Here is a 20,550-nt window from a genome sequence, read left to right as displayed (position 1 = left end):
TCACACTTAGCTCGGCTTCACGCTGTTGAAACCAAAGCTTTCAGAATCATTGGAATCTACTGCGATGAAGCTAACTCCGAGCGCCTTTCACTCACTCACCGCAGGCAGGTTGGTGGTCTTTCTGTCTTCTACCGACTCCTCTTCGGCCTTGCTCCCCCAGCTCTCTCTGTGCTCTGTCCCCCCACAATATTCCTTCAGGTCGCACAAGATCTGCCTGCAACCCTCTTATGGTTAAACTGCCAAAATCTAGGCTCTCTGCTCACCTTCACTCTTTCATTCTCCTTTTCTCCCGCCTCTGGAACAAACTCCCCCACTCCCTTCAATCCCACTCCTCCCTCCAGGTCTTTAAAACAGCTGTTCACCACCATCTCTTATCTTCCCCCATCCAAAACCTTGATCTTTTCTACCCCCGCTAATTCACCCCAGATACACTTTTTTTGAAATTCCAACTTCTTTCCTGGAAGTCTTCGCAGTGTTCATGTGTTTTATACCTCTCCCACCTCCCCCCAAGCCCTCCCCCTCCCACATTTCTCCCGTTGTCCCTGCTCTCAAATGTTGTGTTTGTGTCCTTCCCCCTCTCTCCCCAACTTGTCTACCGCTCTCCTTATTTTTGTGTTTAATATGTCGGTTTGACTTTTGTGTGATTAATGTTAGCTCTTTCATGAGCCTCGATCTTGTATACAAAAAAAAAGAAGTGTTTTTATTGATGGCTCACCAAACCGACCCTGACTGCAAATTAATGCAACTACCAAGTGTGCAAAACTGTGATGGAGTCTTTTACAAAGATGTTTGGTATCTATTTCTGTACACTATTATGGTAAAACTTGTGACTCCATGTACTCACCTCCAAGTGGATGAAATTATAGAAATTGGTTCCGCAAGACCATAGCATTTATCATGCACTGGCATGAAAGAAGTTGTCTTTTTGTCATGCCAGGTGATTTGTCCTGCCCACGACTCTTATTCAACACATTCCCTGGAGAAGTACAGAAACGGTTACAAAAATGACAGGTTTTATGGGTATTATGGCATTCCTAACGATGTGGTGGACATGCTAAATGGTCTAGCTACAGTTGCTTTCTTTAAAACAAGCAAACTACTACTGGTTTCCAAGTCACATTCTCCCTTTCAGGTCCTGAGTTTTATGCTATGGCTCTTCAGTTTTCTTATTTATTATTTTACTTTTTAATGCTCGGCCAGCTCGCTGTTGGATTTCCTTCGGGCTTCAAAGCACGAAAATTAGTTTCTATTGCATTGGACTTGACAATGCACCCACTCAAAACTGTCGATATAAGCAAGTCTTTATAACCTCCGGAAATTACTGAACTTTGAAATACAATCTGAGAGATGTTTGGCCAGAATGCCTCTGGACATTTTACTTCTTTTTTTTTTTTTACTTCTTAAACAGAGTTTCTAGATGTTTGACAGGTACTTTTGTCTGAAAGAACATAACCTTTGAGTTTCTTAAATTTCCTTCCCTAACTTTCTTTTAAACTTTTCTTCGACCAGAAGAAATATTGGCACTCGTCTTGCCAATCTTTGGCAAAGGAAAAAGGCGTTTTGACAGGTGACTGGATTAATTCATTCCTTTGTATCATTAAGAATAAATCATTTACCGGTATGTTTCTCCATTTCTTTTCCTTTTGAGACAGACTAACAAACAAAAAGGAGTAGCTTTTAACAAAAATTTAACAAGTAGAGCTACATTCACAGGAAGTGAGTAATAATGACAAATAAATAAATAACATATCCTCCAGCACGTGACACTGACAGGCACCGAAGGCACCCAGCGGTGCCGCCCAACTGCACATTGAGATGGAATTGTGAAGGAGCGGCGTACAATAAATTGATTGATTAATTGCGTAATAGAAATAAATAAATAATAATCATAATATAATTAATTTCTTAAACAATTGGCTGCTAGCATACCTGAAGCACCGCTGTTTCATCTGAATGTGTAACTTTTTTGAAAATTAATTAATTCGGTAATTAATCGAAAAATTAAATAATTAATCGATTAATTGATTAGTCAATAAATCAAAAATACCATTTTAAACAAAATAACTTGGTCACAGGCGTGTCCAAATATGAACTTCCAAAGCCGAAAAGGTGCTTGAGATATTGCCCAGATGAGAAAAAAAGAAATCAATAAACCGATAATAATTAATCAATTAATTGATTAATCAAAAAATAAAAAGTGTTTTTGCCAAAGCACGTGCTCACTATTGTGCCCAAATTTTAGCTTATTAGCTCAAAGGATGGCAGAGATATCGCCCGGACAAGCAAACAAACAAGAAATATGTCGTGCATAGCATGATACTTGCGAAATCCCTAAAATAAGTTGTTGGTCTATGTTGACCTCAAAAATACTTAGTGGTTGAATTCAGTGACCAGATATGCAAGTCCTCTTCAAATTTCAAGTCAATCAGATGAAAATTGAGGATTTTAGAAATTTGACAAAGTTGGTGACCTTTAGCCTATGTTGACCTATTGACCTTTTGACCTCAAAAACAATAGGCTTCTTGCTTATGACAAACTCTACAATTTGGTGAAGTTTCGTGAAGATCGGTTGAAAATTGTGACCTGTAGGCACATGACATACAGACAAACAGACAAGCAGACAGAATAACGCACAAGACAAACCAATATACTTGAAAAATCTTAACAAGTGAGTAACAGAGTAAAAACTGAGTACTCCATTTCGACACGCGTCATCGCCGGACACCTGGTGGCGAAGACTGCGATGACGTCGTGGAATGCCTGGAGATGGAATAAGGAGGGCCAGAGTACAATCAATATTCAATGACCACATAAAACAATTCTCATTCTGTATATTCACTATAACAGTAAAGAATGGTACCTTAGGGTCTACCAGTCTACCTATTACACAGTACATTTGCAACAAGGGAAACATTTTCACCCTTTTCCCCTCTCCCCCGCCCGATCTCGTCTGCCTCATACATCCTTGTTCTCTCCCCTTCCCTTACAACCATCTCATCAAACCTCTTTTCTATTCCGCCTTTCCAACTCCTCCTCTATTCCGGACCTTGTAATTCTCTCCTGCATAACAATTCACTCCCATCTTGTGTATGCAATTTGTCGATACCCCTTATAGAAAAATATTCCTGGGCATGGAAGAGAGGTAAAATACCTTTGCTTTAGATTGACTGGGAAGGTATACATATCACAAATAACAGAGGCCCAGTAGAGGGGTCAATATACGAAAAAAACTCACTTAACCCCAAAACAATTGATACAAAAGGTTTTTCAATGGATTCTGGTACCATTGGGCATGCTAAATAACATACTAAAAATCTAGTAACATCTGACTTCCGGAAAGGGGTCATTTTCAAGATGGCGTCTAAGATGGCCGCCGGGAGCTTAAAATGGCCATATCTCAATTATTATTCAACCTAGAAAGGTGGTTTTGGTGTCTAACCCTAGGTTTTAGGGCCCAAGGAATCCAATTGAATCAATAAAATTACCATCAGTTAATTATTTATTGACAAGTCCAAGATGGCATCCCAAGGTGACATCCTGATCCACTAAAATGGCTCTGTCGAATAGTAGTCAACCTAGAGAGATTTTTTCAGTGTGTATACCTAGGTTTAAGGCACCCAGGAAATCATCAAAATTACTTAAATAAGCACAAAGTAATCAGGTAATCCAGTAAGCCAGGTTTACCAGCCCATTAGGCATTTGTTGTCTTATACAGTTAGTCGCTATTCATCGTCATCCTCCGACTCCTCTGGAAGAAACTTACGTGGATTGTCACATTCTTCAAATTGGCACGGTCCACAGGCAGTAGTACATGGTAGTCCATATCGTCTACAAGAGCAGCGGAGTGTCTTGCAGGCAGTGGAGCAGTTACAATGAATGACCTTCAAGAGACTGTCTGGAGCAGCGTTCATTTTTGACATAAGTGGGACAAACTGATTATCCTGCAGGCTCCACCCCAATTTCATGGCATCCATGCCCTCTTCTTTTCCCATCCACACCATGATCTGGTAGTACACTCTACGACAGTGAAGTTTGGTAGCAGATTCAGTTGGGGGCAGACGTTCGGGTGTTACAAAAGACGAAGCAGAGACAACCTTCTTGCTGAAGGTGTTATATCGCATTGTTGCAAGGGAATATTTGCACTTGCCACCAAAGAGGATAGCCATTACTCGGCATCCAAGGTCATCGATCACCTCTGTGGTCTGGTTTGGGATGGTGAATGTGTTGGCACAAGACCGAAGGACAGGGTCTCCTTTTACAAGCTTCTGGAAAGCAGTCTTTTTGCCAACACCAAAAATCCGAGAAGTCGTGTCACAACCAGTCATGGCATGGATGAATATCAACTGAGAACACGTCATGTCCGAGGATTTCTTTTAGACGGTTGATGTCATACACTTTAAAACTGCCATCAGCTTTGGACTTGTCTGATCTGAAATAAAGGCTCTTACTGTCTCCCTGCGCATAGTAAAGGAGTAAGACAAGGAGATCAGTATCTTCTCCAATCAGTGTAGTGGTGTGTAGAAGAGATGCCTCCACTGCAGCCTTTACTATATCTACGTCAGCATCTCCAGGTGCATTGACCACAGTGCAATACCTTTCTCTCAGTTCATCACTTATCATCCCGATCAGTCTCTGTTTATTGATATCTCTTGACAGGACCTCCTCCTTCTTGCCTGAGAACTTTGTCTCAGCAGTGAAGCTGACAATGGGATGAATATTGTGTCCTCTTCTCTGATGCGTGTTGTCTTTAATGGACGGCCCTTCCTCATAGCCATCAAAGACAATGGTCGTAGCTGAACCATAATGCTGGATTCTTTTCAATTTGCAGCATTCTTTTCAAACCTCTGAATTTCGCCATTGGAAGAGCAGAACCCCATCTGACACAAGGTATCCACAAGAAACCTAGACCGATTTAAGTGGTGCATTTGCACTGAAAGGCCAATTTGCAAAGGGGCAAGGACAGCTCGTGGTCGGACTGCCTGTATGATTGCATGGCCAATGCTAGCAACTTTTCGCCATGTGTCTTTACCAACAAATGAGGCCTTTTTTTTTTTTTTTTGTATACAAGATCGAGGCTCGTGAAAGAGCGAACATTAATCACACAGAAAGACAAACAGACACATAAAACAAATAACATCGGGAGCGGTAGACAAGATGGGGAGAGAGGGGGAAGGACACAAACACAACATTTGAGAGCAGGGACCGAGAGACATGGAGACATCGAGAGAACTGTGGGAGGGAGAGGGCTTTGGGGGGAGGCATGGGAAGGGGGGGGGGGGGGGTGGGTGGGAGAGGTATAAACCATATGGACACTGCCAGGACTTCCAGGAAAGAAGTTGGAATTTCAAACAAGGTGGATCTGGGGTGAATTAGTGGGGGTAGAAAAGATCAAGGTTTTGGATGGGGGAAGATAAGAGATGGTGGTGAACAGCTGTTTTAAAGACCTGGAGGGAGGAGTGTGATTGAAGTGAGTGTGGGAGTTTGTTCCAGAGGCGGGAGAAAAGAGGAATGAAAGAGTGAAGGTGAGCAGAGAGCTGAGATTTCGGCAGTTTAACCATCAGAGGGTGGCTGGCAGATCTTGTGCGACCTGTAGGAATATTTGGGGGACAGAGCACAGAGAGCTGGGGGAGCAAGGCCGGAGAAGAGTCGGTAGAAGACAGAAAGACCACCTACCTGCCTGCGGTGAGTGAGTGAAAGGCCCTCAGAGATAGCTTCATCGCGGGAGATTCCAATGATTCTGAAAGCTTTGGATTCAACAGCGTGAAGCCGAGCCAGGTGTGAGGCAGGAGCACCAGCCCATAGGGGAGAACAGTATTCCATTGAGCTGCGGATGAAAGCCTTGTATGTGGTGAGGAGCTCAGGTGTGCCTAGGAAGGACTTCGCACGACGGAGGATGCCCAGTCGGCGACTGGCTTTGGAGGCCAGCTTGGAAATGTGGTTTTCCCAAGAAAGATCATGGCAGATAGTGAGACCCAAAAGCTTGAGCGACAGAACTTCTTGGAGAGGATTGTTGAGAAAGTAGATGGGAGGGTTGTCCAGTCGATCTTTTCGGAGAGACATAGTAAGAGTGTGAGATTTGTCAGGATTGAAAGACATGTTCCACTTGTTTGACCAGTCTGTGATTTTGTCCAGGTCTTCAGAGAGTGAGAAGGCTGCAGACTGCCGATCTGAGGGAAGAGGAATGGAGCGTCAGAGAGTGGAGTCATCAGCAAAGAGATAGAGAGGATTTTCCAGAGAGTCGGAGAGATCATTGATAAAGACCAGAAAAAGCACAGGGCCCAGCACACTGCCTTGGGGAACTCCAGCCTGAACAGGAAGGGGAGATGAGAGAAATCCATTCAGGGCCACACGTTGACTACGACCAGAGAGGAAGTCCGCAAGCCATGCATGGAGATTTCCATGGATACCATAGGAGGAGAGTTTGGTGAGCAGAGCTGGGTGCCAGACCGTATCGAAGGCACGTGATATGTCAAGGGAGACAGCTCTGATTTCCTGTTTGGCATTGAGGACCTCCATCCATTGTTGAGACAGCAGAAGCAGCATGTCCAGAGTAGAGTGACCTGGTCTGAAACCAAATTGATGATCAGAGATCAAGCCATTGGAGAAGAGGAAAGATTTCATATCCGAAGCAATGATGGATTCCATGACTTTGCTGATAATTGGGAGCAGGCTGATTGGTCTGTAGTTGCAAGGATCTGTTTTTGCACCTTTTTTGTGTAAAGCGGTAATGTTTGCTGATTTCCAGGATGCTGGCAGATGACCTTGAGCAAAAGATAGGGTGAAAAGAACAGAGAGAGGGTGAGATAGAGCGGCAGAGCAGGATTTTAGGACCCGTGGGCTGATGCCGTCTGGTCCAGTTGCAGAATCAGAGTCGAGGTTTGACAAAAACTCCTCCACCTTGTCAGGAGAGAAGGACACAGAGTCCAGGAGCAGTTGGGAATGCGGAGTGAGTGATTCTGGAATGTAATCAAGAGCGGGCTGGAGTTTGAGTGTCTCTGTAGTCGGGTACTGATCGTTAACGGGTGGCACATTTGTCTTGGTCACTTTTTATGAGCCTTGCAGCTGTCTCAAGTATTGCTCTCTTCTGCGACTCTTCATCACCTTCTTGGTTTGTGCTGTTGAAGTATGATCTGAGGATGTGTGACGTTTTCTCTTTCATTGTCACTATGTCATCTAAACCTTCTCCTTCTGCAATATATATGCAGTTCCCATACCGTTCCTTCAGCTGTCTTTTTAGGTATTGATTACCATAGGGGAGGGAATCGGCCTTAGACAAATACTCTTTCATTTTACACCTGAGGTCAGAAACAGTCAGCTGTTCTTCATCATTCGCTGCAAGGTATGCACACATCTTTGAGAAGGCTTGTTCTTGGTCCTCATCTTTTGGCCTTCCAGATTTCCTCCGCTTTGGATCAGGATCTGTCTGAAATTGCAGGGGTATATGACGGCCACACCTGAAATGGCTGCTACAATCTTGATGATACACGCAGTCTGCAGCGTGTAGATCCCCATGATAGTATTCAATTCTACCTTTGACCTTGAAAGACCACTCATCTTGCCGGTTATCACAGCATAGCAATATTTTCTTTGCAAAGATATCAGTTTTCACATAACTATAGTCTGCACTTCCTTCCTGAACACCAGTGCCGCAGAAAAGGCAATCAGTTTTGCTATTGAACGGACCTTCAGAAACCCGAGTACTCCTTTTAGTGGTACTGGATTCACCACTCTGTTTCCTCTTTAAATGAAGATCAATTTCTATACTGTTTGTGTACATTTTGCGACAGTTCAAATGCACTTTACAGCCAACAGTCACAGCAATGGTGTCACCTCTCCGAACACTAGCTTCATTGATCCCATCAGCACCCTTTTGGCGAATCTTGCCTACATCACCTCCATCTTCCAATTTGCCTTGACAAATGGGACAGATCTGGTCACTGCAGGATGCACTCATCTTGTACCTTGAAGAAAAAAAGAAGAAATTAATACACGTATGATTAGTGCCTTTACAAAATCATAACGAAATGCAAATAGCCTCTAGAATGGTCAATATATGGAAAGAAACCACCTAACCCCCCAAAATTAGTACAAAACTCTGACTTCCAAATTCTTTTTGTTTCCTGAAGATGGCCACTGACAGTTAACTGAGAGTTAACTGTGACAAAATTTGAATATACAACACATGGAATTTTCCACACCCTTGAATATACTCAAATTGCCAAAAAGCCACCCTTATGGGTGGCACAGTCCTACTACCCTGAACACATGGAGTGCCCTCCCCCCAGGCTATAGCTGGGAAAAGTTGTGTACATTTCTTTTGGAAATGTCTAAAAAATATGGATTTTGTTTATGCATACATGTACCAAATAATATACTTATTCCTTTTGAGATGAAAATAAATTGTTTGTCAGATTTTTCAGTCCCCCCCACCCCCCCCCCCTCCTCCCCAATATAAAATAGTCTGTCCCTTGCCATAACCTCTCAAGCTGTGTACAAACCTTTGTCTGTCATGATCACTGAATACTGTGGACTGGAGTCACAGGTGGCAGTGGTGTAGACACATTACACTCTTATCTCCAATCTGAAACACACACTTGGTTCATTAGCTGGTGAGTCGGAGGATGACGATGAATAGCGACTAACTGTATAAGCCAACAAATGCCTAATGGGCTGGTAAACCTGGCTTACTGGATTACCTGATTACTTTGTGCTTATTTAAGTAATTTTGATGATTTTCTGGGTGCCTTAAACCTAGGTATACACACTGAAAAAATCTCTCTAGGTTGACTACTATTCGACACAGCCATTTTAGTGGATCAGGATGTCACCTTGGGATGCCATCTTGGACTTGTCAATAAATAATTAACTGATGGTAATTTTATTGATTCAATTGGATTCCTTGGGCCCTAAAACCTAGGGTTAGACACCAAAACCACCTTTCTAGGTTGAATAATAATTGAGATATGGCCATTTTAAGCTCCTGGCGGCCATCTTGGACGCCATCTTGAAAATGACCCCTTTCCGGAAGTCAGATGTTACTAGATTTTAGTATGTTATTTAGCATGCCCAATGGTACCAGAATCCATTGAAAAACCTTTTGTATCAATTTTTGGGGGGTTCAACCATATATTGACCCCTCTACAGAGCCAAAGATCCATCTATAATTGCTGCCACAGTCTGAGCACCTGCTGTTTGCCACCGATGGAACCAGAAGCCGAAAATCACAGATCCTGCTGCTTTGACATTTACAGATACAAAAGAAGGACAAAATGTTATGTGCAAAAATACAATTATTACAAAGTCAATTAAATTAATTACTAAAATAGTTTGTCAAATAATTTCCTTCCACCCCCACTGTCCACCCCATAATTGTTTCTCTCTCCCCAATTTATTGTTACTGTTACGGATTTATGTGAATTTATGTGAATTACTATTCAGGTCTTTGCTTATCAATGTGTAGTCGATTAAAGGTTGTTGTGATTAAAGGGTCAGGAGCCCTTCTGGGAAAAAGGAGACCGGAAACGGAAGAAGAAAAGACACGAGGTCCTGGAGAAGCGACGATCTTCTTCCTCTTCCTCGCCGAGCTCCGACGAGAGTTGGTATTGATATTGAGCAGCGTGGAGGACGCTGCGTTTGAAAGCCCGTCTGACAAAAGGAGTTACCTGCACGGGGTAATTACCCCTTGACACGTCAAGTTGCCGTGGGTTCGTGCACGGAACCCAGCGTCTGGCACAGTTCGCCTCACCGTCTACAAGGACGCGTACGGGTCGCACCTTGGGCCTCGCGCGCGTTGCAAGCCGCGCTTGGTTTTGCCCCCTTGCTTGGCAAGGAGGTGTGCGCTGCAGCAGCTGTCCCCGGTACGAGACGTGCACGTTTGGAGCACGTCCGCCCGGGGTTCGTTCCACCGCCCGTGTGCGGAGAAGAGAGACATTGTGTGAGGGACAGTGGCCCAAGTGGTCGTGAGTGGGGACAGGGGGGGACACATATGTAAGATGGCCATCTTAGTGATTGATTGTTGATGGTTGTTGATTCCTTGGGGGAATATATTATTGATTACTCCGGATCCTTGGTGTGGGGTTTCTTATTGACTGGAATTCATATTGATTGCGTTACGAAAGCGTATAAATCATATATCTTTCTGGCGGGGTACCTCCCACGGTCCGGGGGTCACCGAGACCAGGTAGTTACCGGGAGGCCCACGTAACAGAATTGGGGGCTCGTCCAATTGAATTCCGGGATCTAAAATTGTATAACATAATAAAATAATAATTTTTATTAATTAAAATTTATTAATTAATTATTAATTGGTAAAATTTTGAGAAATTGTGGTAAAGTCTTGGGTGAAGGTTAACAGGTGTTAACGATAGTCACCATGGCGTTTGTTGCACAGAACTTTGTGGTAACACCTAGTGAGGCACAGTTCCGAGCGTTACTAAAAGCGGATCTCTTGAAATTGGCCAAACATTTTAACTTGGAGGTCCGAACTAATTTGAGGAAGGCAGAGTTGCAGACCACGGTGATACAGTCTATGGTGGGATTAGGAACATGGGACGAGTTAGCCTGGCAGTGGCTACCCGAAGAACCAGAAGACGTTGAGCTCCGGAAACTGGAGTTGCAATTACGGAGCCAGGAACGGATCAAAGAAGAAGAAAGGAAAGCAGAAAAGGAAAGAGCAGAAGAAGAAAGGAAAGCAGAAAAGGAAAGAGCAGAAGAAGAAAGGAAAGCAGAAAAGGAAAGAGCAGAAGAGAGGAGAGAAGAGAAACAAGCAGAGGAAAGGAGAGTGGAACGAGAACTCCAGGAAAGGTTAAAAGAAGAGGAAAGGAAAGCAGAAGAGAGGAGAGAAGAGAAACAATCAGAGGAAAGGAGAGTGGAACGAGAACTCCAGGAAAGGTTAGCAGAAGAAGAAAGGAAAGCAGAAAAGGAAAGAGCAGAAGAAGAAAGGAAAGCAGAAGAGAGGAGAGAAGAGAAACAAGCAGAGGAAAGGAGAGTGGAACGAGAACTCCAGGAAAGGTTAGAAGGGAGAAAAGCAGAGGAGAGGAGAGCTGCCAGGGAACTCGAAGCAGAGGAGAGAAAAGCCGAAAGGGAGTTGAAGGAACGTGATCTGGCGCTTCAGCAAGAGATTAAATTCAAGGAGCTGGATTTAATGAGAGAACGGGGAGAGGTACCACCCTGGCTGACGGGGTCGACACCTAGCCAGAACACCTGGGATGTGGGCAGACATGTGAGGCTGGTTCCACCCTTCAGTGAAAAGGAAGTCGCTAAATTTTTTCCACACTTTGAGAAAGTGGCTCGACAGTTAAACTGGCCGGAGGAGGCCTGGACCATACTAGTGCAAAGTGTGCTGGTGGGTAAAGCTCAAGAGATTTATTCGGCGCTACCAATGGACCAATGTGCAGATTATGAGGTATTGAAGAAGCACATCCTCAAAGCCTATGAGTTGGTTCCGGAAGCTTACCAGCAAAAATTCAGGAATGCCAGGAAGAGGGAGAGTGAGACCCATGTGGAGTTTGCTAGAGTGAAAGAAAATATGTTTGATCGGTGGTATGAGTCAAAAGGAGTCGGGAACGACTTCGAAGCATTGCGTGACCTGATGCTGGTGGAGGAATTTCAACAGTGTGTCCACGAGGACATCAAAGTGTACCTGCAGGAAAAGAAAGTACCGAAGTTGTGGGACGCAGCCACCATGGCAGATGATTATGCCTTAACACACCGGATAGGGGTCCACGAACCTAACTCCTCGCCTAGATCTCCGCAGGGGAGGTGTGGAACAGCAGGTGCGGAGAACGACAATACATGGCGGCGGCCTCGAGATGAATATGGGGACAACGCTGATACCCGAACTGTTCGAAATCAGCGGGCTACAGGCCCAAGACAAACTTATTTTTCGGGGGGCCCGAGGCAGACCACAAGTTTTTCCTCCGGGCCTACTTGCGCTTTTTGCAAGAAACCTGGACACTTGATGTCCAGTTGTTACCTCATGAAAAGGGAAAACCCAGAGCGGAGTCCGACTATTACCACTCCGAATGCGATGGCAAGCGTAAGAAATCGCCCACAGAAGAGTTACCAACCATTTATTTATGAGGGGTTGGTCTCACTCAAGGGAGATTTGACTAACCCAAGCCCGGTTAGGGTTTTGAGGGACACAGGAGCCCATCAATCCTTAATGCTTGAAGGCATTTTGCCATTGTCAAAGAGTACCGCAACTGGTGATAGTGTTCGGTTACAAGGGATCGGTGGCTGTGTTAGTGCCCCACTTCATGTCATCCATTTGGAATCCGATTTGGTGTCAGGACCGGTCACCGTCGGTTTACAAGCCACGCTTCCTGTAGAGGGAGTATCTGTGATTATCGGGAATGATTTGGCCGGGGGGGCAAATTTATGGTAACCCGAGGGTTGGTAAAGAGCACAGCAGGGAAAATAACACCACACCAGCTCGGGATGGCGACAAAAGTTCCAAGTTATTTGTAGGGGGACTGAACTTCAACACAGAGGAAGAAGTTCTGACCTCTGTCTTCAACAGATATGGGCCGCTGGTGGAAGTGCGGGTGGTAAAAGACAGGGAAACGCAACGGTCAAGAGGGTTCGGCTTTGTCACGTTTGCAAGCACAAGAGATGCCAGGGAGGCAGAGAAGAATTGGAATGGTAAGGATTTGGAAGGTCGGACCATAACAGTATGGAAGGCATTTCGTAGGCGTCGAGAGGTCTACAGAAGAGGACCACTTGGCGGTAGTTTTGGTGTGGGCAGCAGCCGATATTACTATGGAGGCTCCCAGAGTTATGGCACCTCCCGAAGGAATGAATGTCAGAGCACTGGCCGAGAAGGAGACCGCCAGTCAGGTAACGGCTGGGACAAGGGGTCCCACCGTAACTGTTAGGAGTCTGGAGAAGTTGAAGCCCTATATACGGTGGAGCCGCCGAGCCGGGGCTCCTACACGGACTAACCGTGAACGCCACGTTCTTAAAGGCGTCCAGGTAGTGAACTTTCCTCCCCGGACTAACCGTGAACTCCACATTCCTTAAGGCGTCCATGTAGGGAATACTCCGCTGGGCCTCCCGAAAAAGTGCTATAGAGAGGTTTAAATTTGGGGGCTTTGGTCACCACCTCTTAACCGTCATTCAAGAGAAACTAGAAGTGGTTGACGCTTGGTCCAGAGGGAATTAATCTAGGGGATTGTGTGAAATTTTGTTGCTTTATTTTTAAGTGATGACTGTGCCCGGGGGGAACTGATGATTTGGGGGGGGGGGGGGGGGTGAGTTATCTGGTTTGTTTATCCAAGTTGGCCGGCAAAGAAAGTTTTCGCTGGGTTCAAACTTTCTTTCTTGAAGGGGGGGGGGGGAGTGTTATGGATTTATGTGAATTTATGTGAATTACTATTCAGGTCTTTGCTTATCAATGTGTAGTCGATTAAAGGTTGTTGTGATTAAAGGGTCAGGAGCCCTTCTGGGAAAAAGGAGACCGGAAACGGAAGAAGAAAAGACACGAGGTCCTGGAGAAGCAACGATCTTCTTCCTCTTCCTCGCCGAGCTCCGACGAGAGTTGGTATTGATATTGAGCAGCGTGGAGGACGCTGCGTTTGAAAGCCCGTCTGACAAAAGGAGTTACCTGCGCGGGGTAATTACCCCTTGACACGTCAAGTTGCCGTGGGTTCATGCACGGAACCCAGCGTCCGGCACAGTTCGCCTCACCGTCTACAAGGACGCGTACGGGTCGCACCTTGGGCCTCGCGCGCGTTGCAAGCCGCGCTTGGTTTTGCCCCGTTGCTTGGCAAGGAGGTGTGCGCTACAGCAGCTGTCCCCGGTACGAGACGTGCACGTTTGGAGCACGTCCGCCCGGGGTTCGTTCCACCGCCCGTGTGCGGAGAAGAGAGACATTGTGAGGGACAGTGGCCCAAGTGGTCGTGAGTGGGGACAGGGGGGCACACATATGTAAGATGGCCATCTTAGTGATTGATTGTTGATTGTTGATGGTTGTTGATTCCTTGGGGGAATATATTATTGATTACTCCGGATCCTTGGTGTGGGGTTTCTTATTGACTGGAATTCATATTGATTGCGTTACGAAAGCGTATAAATCATATATCTTTCTGGCGGGGTGCCTCCCACGGTCCGGGGGTCACCGAGACCAGGTAGTTACTGGGAGGCCCACGTAACATTACCCTCACATGAGGAGAGGGTATTGCATTTGAGTCAGTTTGTCTGTTTGTCTGTTTGTCCGCACAGAATAAATATGATTTTCTCTGCAACCGTTAGTCCGATCAACAGGAAATTTTCACCATAGGTGCAACTCTACCTGTAGAATTTTTAAATGATAATTATGACGTCATAGGTCACATGGTTCGGCCGCCATCTTGGAAAAAAACGAAAAACTTTGCACCTCTATATCTCCGAAAGCGCTGAATAGAAAAAATTGAGAAATGGTTCATTGTAAAGAACTCTGCATGGAGAATAAAATATGTTAATGATGATGTTATAGGTGCCTCCATTATGACATCATAATTCGACAAGTACAAAACTTCAACCTATCAAGATGAAATTTCTTGAGCGTCATGTCGGCATAAATTGGTGGAGAAAAAAATTTATGATGACGTCATCGGTTACGTGGTTCGGGCGCCATATTTGTTTTAACACAAAAGCCTAAAAAAAAAACACTGAAAATACATCCTGGCGAGGGTTTGCAATCTCTGATTGCTCTTTTTCTTGTTATTTATGTTGTGGGGTCTCATTAGCTTGGCCAGTCTGTGCTCGCCACAGAATGGGGATTACTTTGTTTCCTATCATTTTAGAATCTTGTGTTGGAGATGTTGCAGAGAGATGCAGATCTCAAGTGCTCCTTGTCGGATTACTGCCTGTCAGACTCAATGGCCACCAAGATCATTTGGCGCAATCATATCCATCATCGAGGTTTCAACCCTTTAATCGTAGAATCTCTCCGAATGGCGGGTCCACAACCTTAATTGTGTCCAAAAATCACCCAATCAGATAGAGGCAGTCATAGGAAAGTGGAAGGAATGTAGTGCATTTAGCACCAACCAGAAAGATAGTTTAACAGGAGATGCCTTAGAAAAATACACCATTGATACAACAATCTGAAGTACTAATTCCTTCGGCTTACTGGCTTTCTGATTAAAATGGCCATCACCAGTGCCTTATCAAATGAGCAGCATGAGGGGTTCTTAAGATAGCAAGTCGTTTGTGAAATGAGGCCTCAAGCATATACAGAATCCTACTGTTAATTTGCAGTTGATCACTGGCTTTGACACAAATACAATTTTTTTATTGCGGACCCTAAGCATCAAAACGCTACATATATTAAACAAATAATTTCAAACAGGAGTAGTAATGGTAGTAGTAAAAGTCATGAATATGTGGCATGTGGGATGAAATAGAATATCTGTATCTTAATGAGATATACTGTGGAAAGAAAAAGGAATATCTTTCGCAGTGTTTAATACAAATTGACAATTCTTTAACTGAGATGTCCAGAGTTCCAGCAGACAGTTTCAGAAAGTACTGCTCATCATACCAGATATGAGATAACGACCTGCACAACTTTCAAGAAGTACTATAAAATGGAAACTGGAAAATGCAAACAAACAAAACTAGAAAGAGCATTCTGAGATTTCAGACCCTCGCCAGGTCAAACATCCAACCTGTTCACCAGGTTTCATCCAAATCCGTCCAGAACATTTTGAAATATCATTCCATATATCATTTTTGGCCCTCGGACTCAATGGTGAAGAATCACTTAAAAACTTTAAAATCGTAAAACTTAAAACTTAAAAAAAAAACTTTTAAAATCGCACTTAAAAAAGAGCATACCTCCAGTTTACGTTTTGTATCCACTGATAGGACGGATCTGCATCCGGACCTGAGCCAGAATTGAATCGGCTTGTTCGTGCCACCTTACCAACTCATCCATCTAGTTTTGTCATAAGTCGTCTACAAGGTTTTGAAATATCATGCTATATATTGTTTTGGCCCCATATCTCAATGGTGAAGAACTTAAAGAAATTAATTTTTTTTATCGTATCCGGATCTAGATATCAATTGCATCAATTCTTCCTTGTCACACACCCAACCCATCCACCAAGTTTTGTCTGAATTTTGTTTTGAGAAATCCTGTTCACAGAAAAACAAACAAGAAAGACATCGTGCAGAGCACGATACTTGTGAAATCCGTAAAACAAATTTTACCTTAAACATAATTGTCGGTTGAATGAATTGACCAAATATGCAAATGACCTCAAATGACCCCTATGTTGACCTTTTGGTCCACGATGACCTCAAAAATAAATAGGTATTTAAATTCAGTGACCTGATGTGCAAATCCTCTTCAAATTTCAAGTCATTCGGATGAAAATTGAGGATTTTAGAAATCCAACCTAAGTTGTCAACCTTTGTCCTATTTTGAACTTTTTAACTCAAAATCAATAGGCTTTTTGCTTATAACCAACTCTAACGTTTGGTGAAGTTTCATGCAGATCAGTTTAAATTGTGACATGTAGGCGATAGATATACAAACAAAGACAGATAGACAAACAGAGATCGGTGTGAAAATATAACCTCCGTCGTTTTCAGTGGTGGAGGTAAATATAAGATTCTGGTATCTGGATCCAGATCCAGATCTTCACCAGAATCGAATCAATTCGTCCTTGTCACACATCCCACTTGTCCACCTAGTTTCGTCCAAATCCTTCCATGACGCTTTGAGTTATCCTGCTCACAGACAGACAGACATACAGGGGTGAAAACATAATCTCCGTTCACCTTCGATGGTGGAGGTAACAATTAAGCATCTCAAGCTCCAGTGCAGAAGCACCCTTTCATTTTAAAATTGCTCTCTTTTAGGAAGTCGATGGCAGTAAGGAAGCACAGATAACCTGAGAACTCGCAATGCCATGCGAATGGTTTTTCCACACCTGGAGCAAATTTAGACAGACCCTCGGATGTTGTAATACATCCGATGATGCCAGAAAAATTGATTAGTAAGGGAAACATATGAAAATCTGTTAACTAAATTGTTACCAAAAAATTTCTTCACCAATATGTTTGTAAAGGTGTGTAATAACATGTGCTAAAATGTTGAAGGTCAACTCCCGTGGGAAACCCAGAAAAAAAGCTGTTGAATTCGGGTACCGAAAGATTATTTTCGAGAATTTTTATTTTTTTTAATCGGCCCTTAAGTACCTTATGAGGGGTCAAATAAGGGTTTTTCATGATTCTGAGTTGATTGTTAACATTTATATTTCACCACAGACACTCCTTTGTGGAAAAATAATTTCTAAATATATCTCATTTTCTACTTTGCAGGACATGGAGTCTAGCAATATGGATGAAGACGTTACTCCACCTGTGCTCAATTGCTTCATCTGTGCACGCTCGGATACACCAGCTGAAAGGCTCATACAGGCAACTCCAAAGGGATACTCAACTTTATTGAAACAAGCAGAAACTGTCGAAAATGTTACTGTTGTGGAACGTATGAAGGAGGCTCAAAAGGAAGGAAAACTGAGGTACCACCAGAAGTGTAAAAATTATCTGTACAACAACTTTGTTGCAACCACCAAGAAGTCAGCTCAAGCATCAAAGGCAGAGAAAGAGTCATCAAAGTTGAAGAGAAGACGCACTACTTGTGAGTTCAGTTCATCAACTGGCTGCAGTTCTAGAAGATCACAGTCAGTTGACCTCCTGTATAAGGATGACCTCCTGTAAACACATTCTTTGCAACCAACCAGCCCAGCTCTACAAAAATAATCCAGCACAAGCTAGAAAGAAATACAGAGTGCCAGATAATTTGACTGCAGATACACTGAAGGCAAGCTTGCTGAAGACAGCACGGAGTCGCGGGGATGACTGGGGCACTGAAGTCACTGGACGCCTGGAAGGGATCAACGACTTGGTAGCAGAAGAAACACTGTACCATTTGCGATGCAAACTTATGTTTGCGAGAGGTGACAGTTTGTCCAAGACTGATGAGGAAGGAAAAAGGAAGAGAGGACAGAGGAGTATTGATGAGGAGCGAGAGGCAGTTTTTATTGAATTCTGCGAATGGTTAGACTCAGAATTAGAGCATGGGGTAATGAACATGGACCAAGTCCATGAAAAGCTGCAGGAGTTTGATCAGTCACCAGAGAAGAGCCTTTCTTATTCAAAGCATTGGCTAAAGATAAAACTTCTAGAGAAATACGAAGACACCTTGTATTTCACAACACAGGAAAGAAGGGCAGATGTACTCTGTCTCAAAGATGGCACCGACAATATTCTGCGAGCGCATCATGCTAATCTTGACCATGGAGATGAGAAGACTCAGATCATAAAGACGGCACTCAAGTTCATATCCAATGATATTGCCTTGATTGATTTAGGTCCAAAGTCATACCCCACCACACACAGTATGACTGACATCGATAGTCAGCTGACACTTGTTCCTGCAAGCCTTCAGATGTTCTTGAGACCGATTGTCAAGACAGATGAAAGAGTTGCCGTTTGGGGGCAGAATTTTATTAAGGCCTGTCGACCTCGGTCTGGAGTATTGCCACACCAAATGGGGCTTGCCATACAACTTGATCATAGATTTGGGTCAAAATGGATGCTCAACAAGTTCCACCGGCTGGGATACACTGAGTCTTACACGGAGACACAAAACTACAAATACTGCTTCCTTAATAGTAGGAGTGGAGATGATGTTCCAGATACTTCTGGCACTCTTGACACCATTGTGGAGGAAACCGATGAACAGATCAATGATGAGGTTGCGGTTGATGCTGCGCTTGAGGGCAAATCTACCCGTCATTCCAAGGTTGGGTGGTTTTCACCTGCTGAAGTCTTATCTTGGATCAATGGGTAACATCATGGAAGATTCTGGACTACTAGATGTGATCCAGTTGATCTATCCTGGAAGTACGACAGCCAACCACATCATGGATGGAGGATGTTTTGACAAGGCAATCCGTGTTCACCTCCTCATCGATGCAGCCATCTATCAACACATCATGAAACTTGCCTTCACTGAGGAGGAGCGTGGTGACATGAAGACCTTCATGGAGAAGGTGGCTGATGGGAAGATGGGAGCCAGACACTCAGACCCAGTAGTGCCAGTGTTTGAGCAAAGGTTTGAAGAAACCTTCAAACGACTCGCAAAAGGAGGAAGAACACCTGCACTCTGGGTGAAGTACCACCACATGGTAGATGTGATCAAGGTCTTTATCAGAACCGAGCGACTTGCAGACCACAATGGGCATCTGTCCTGCATTGTTACCAAGATGCTTCACATCTTTGCCGCTGCAGGCCATCATCAGTATGCCAGGTACAACATACAGCAGACCACAATGGGCATCTGTCCTGCATTGTTACCAAGATGCTTCACATCTTTGCCGCTGCAGGCCATCATCAGTATGCCCGGTACAACATGTTCTCAAGGAAGGCAGCGGCAGGAGTGATCAAACCAGAGACTCTACCTCCAACAGAGGGTGCAGCTGCACACCATTCACTCCGTGCCTACCTGCAGACCCGGGACTGGATCCTTCTACAGAGCATGTCTCTGAACCCCAGTGACTATGGATGGACAATAGGTGTGCATGGGTATGAGCCAGTTCCAACACTGTTCAGTTCAATCTTCAACACTGTCCGTTCCAACACGGTATGAGCCAGTTCCACGGCTCCTGAGGAGCTATTGCAGTTCACGAGCTGTAATTGTCATGGAGATTGCAGCAACCGGCGATGCAGCTGCAAGAAGAATGGGGTCACGTGCATCTCGGCCTGTGGAGTCTGTAATGGCATTACATGCAGAAACTGCAGTCATGATGTTGTTGAGTCTGAAGAAGACATAGACAATGACTGTTGAAACTTCTGACATTGTGAATGAGAAATAACTCTTGAGTATTATATATGTATGTGAAATAAAAGCTACTTTGTGTGTAAATGTAAAGTGAAATATAAATGTTAACAATCAACTTAGAATCATGAAAAACCCTTATTTGACCCCTCATAAGTTACTTAAGGGCCGATTAAAAAAAATAAAAATTCTCGAAAATAATTTTTCGGTACCCGAATTCAACAGCTTTTTTTCTGGGTTTCCCACGGGAGTTGAACTTCAACATTTTAACACATGTTATTACACACCTTTACAAACATATTGGTGAAGAAATTTTTTGGTAACAATTTAGTTAACAGATTTGTGAAATATCTCATAAAATGCCCTTACTATGATGTGATGATCCTGAATTGAGATTGGCACACATTTCAAGCTTTTGTTCCTTGAGGGTATATAAGAGTAAATGTCCTTCTATAATCCCAATGTCCTTATAATGTCTAAACAATCTCTGGTAATGTTCCATCGTATAAAAGAAATTGTCGCTTATGGGATAATAACTTTGTGGCACACTAACATTTCCTTTAAAAAATAACAAGAAGAAAAAGACATAAAATGTCATAGCCCCCATTGTTTTAGTAATTTTGCTGTAGAGTTCAAGGCCGTTAGTCAGCCATTTTTGGTCAGATTACAAAACAAAATATTCTGCATATGTATACTCTCATGTGTTGTCTTTGTGC

This window comes from Myxine glutinosa, chromosome 3 (genome assembly GCF_964187855.1).
Source record: "Myxine glutinosa chromosome 3, kmMyxGlut1.1, whole genome shotgun sequence".
Classification (NCBI taxonomy): Eukaryota; Metazoa; Chordata; class Myxini; order Myxiniformes; family Myxinidae; genus Myxine; species Myxine glutinosa.
The sequence above is the reverse complement of the archived record's forward strand: the minus strand, read 5'-3'. Positions refer to the sequence as shown.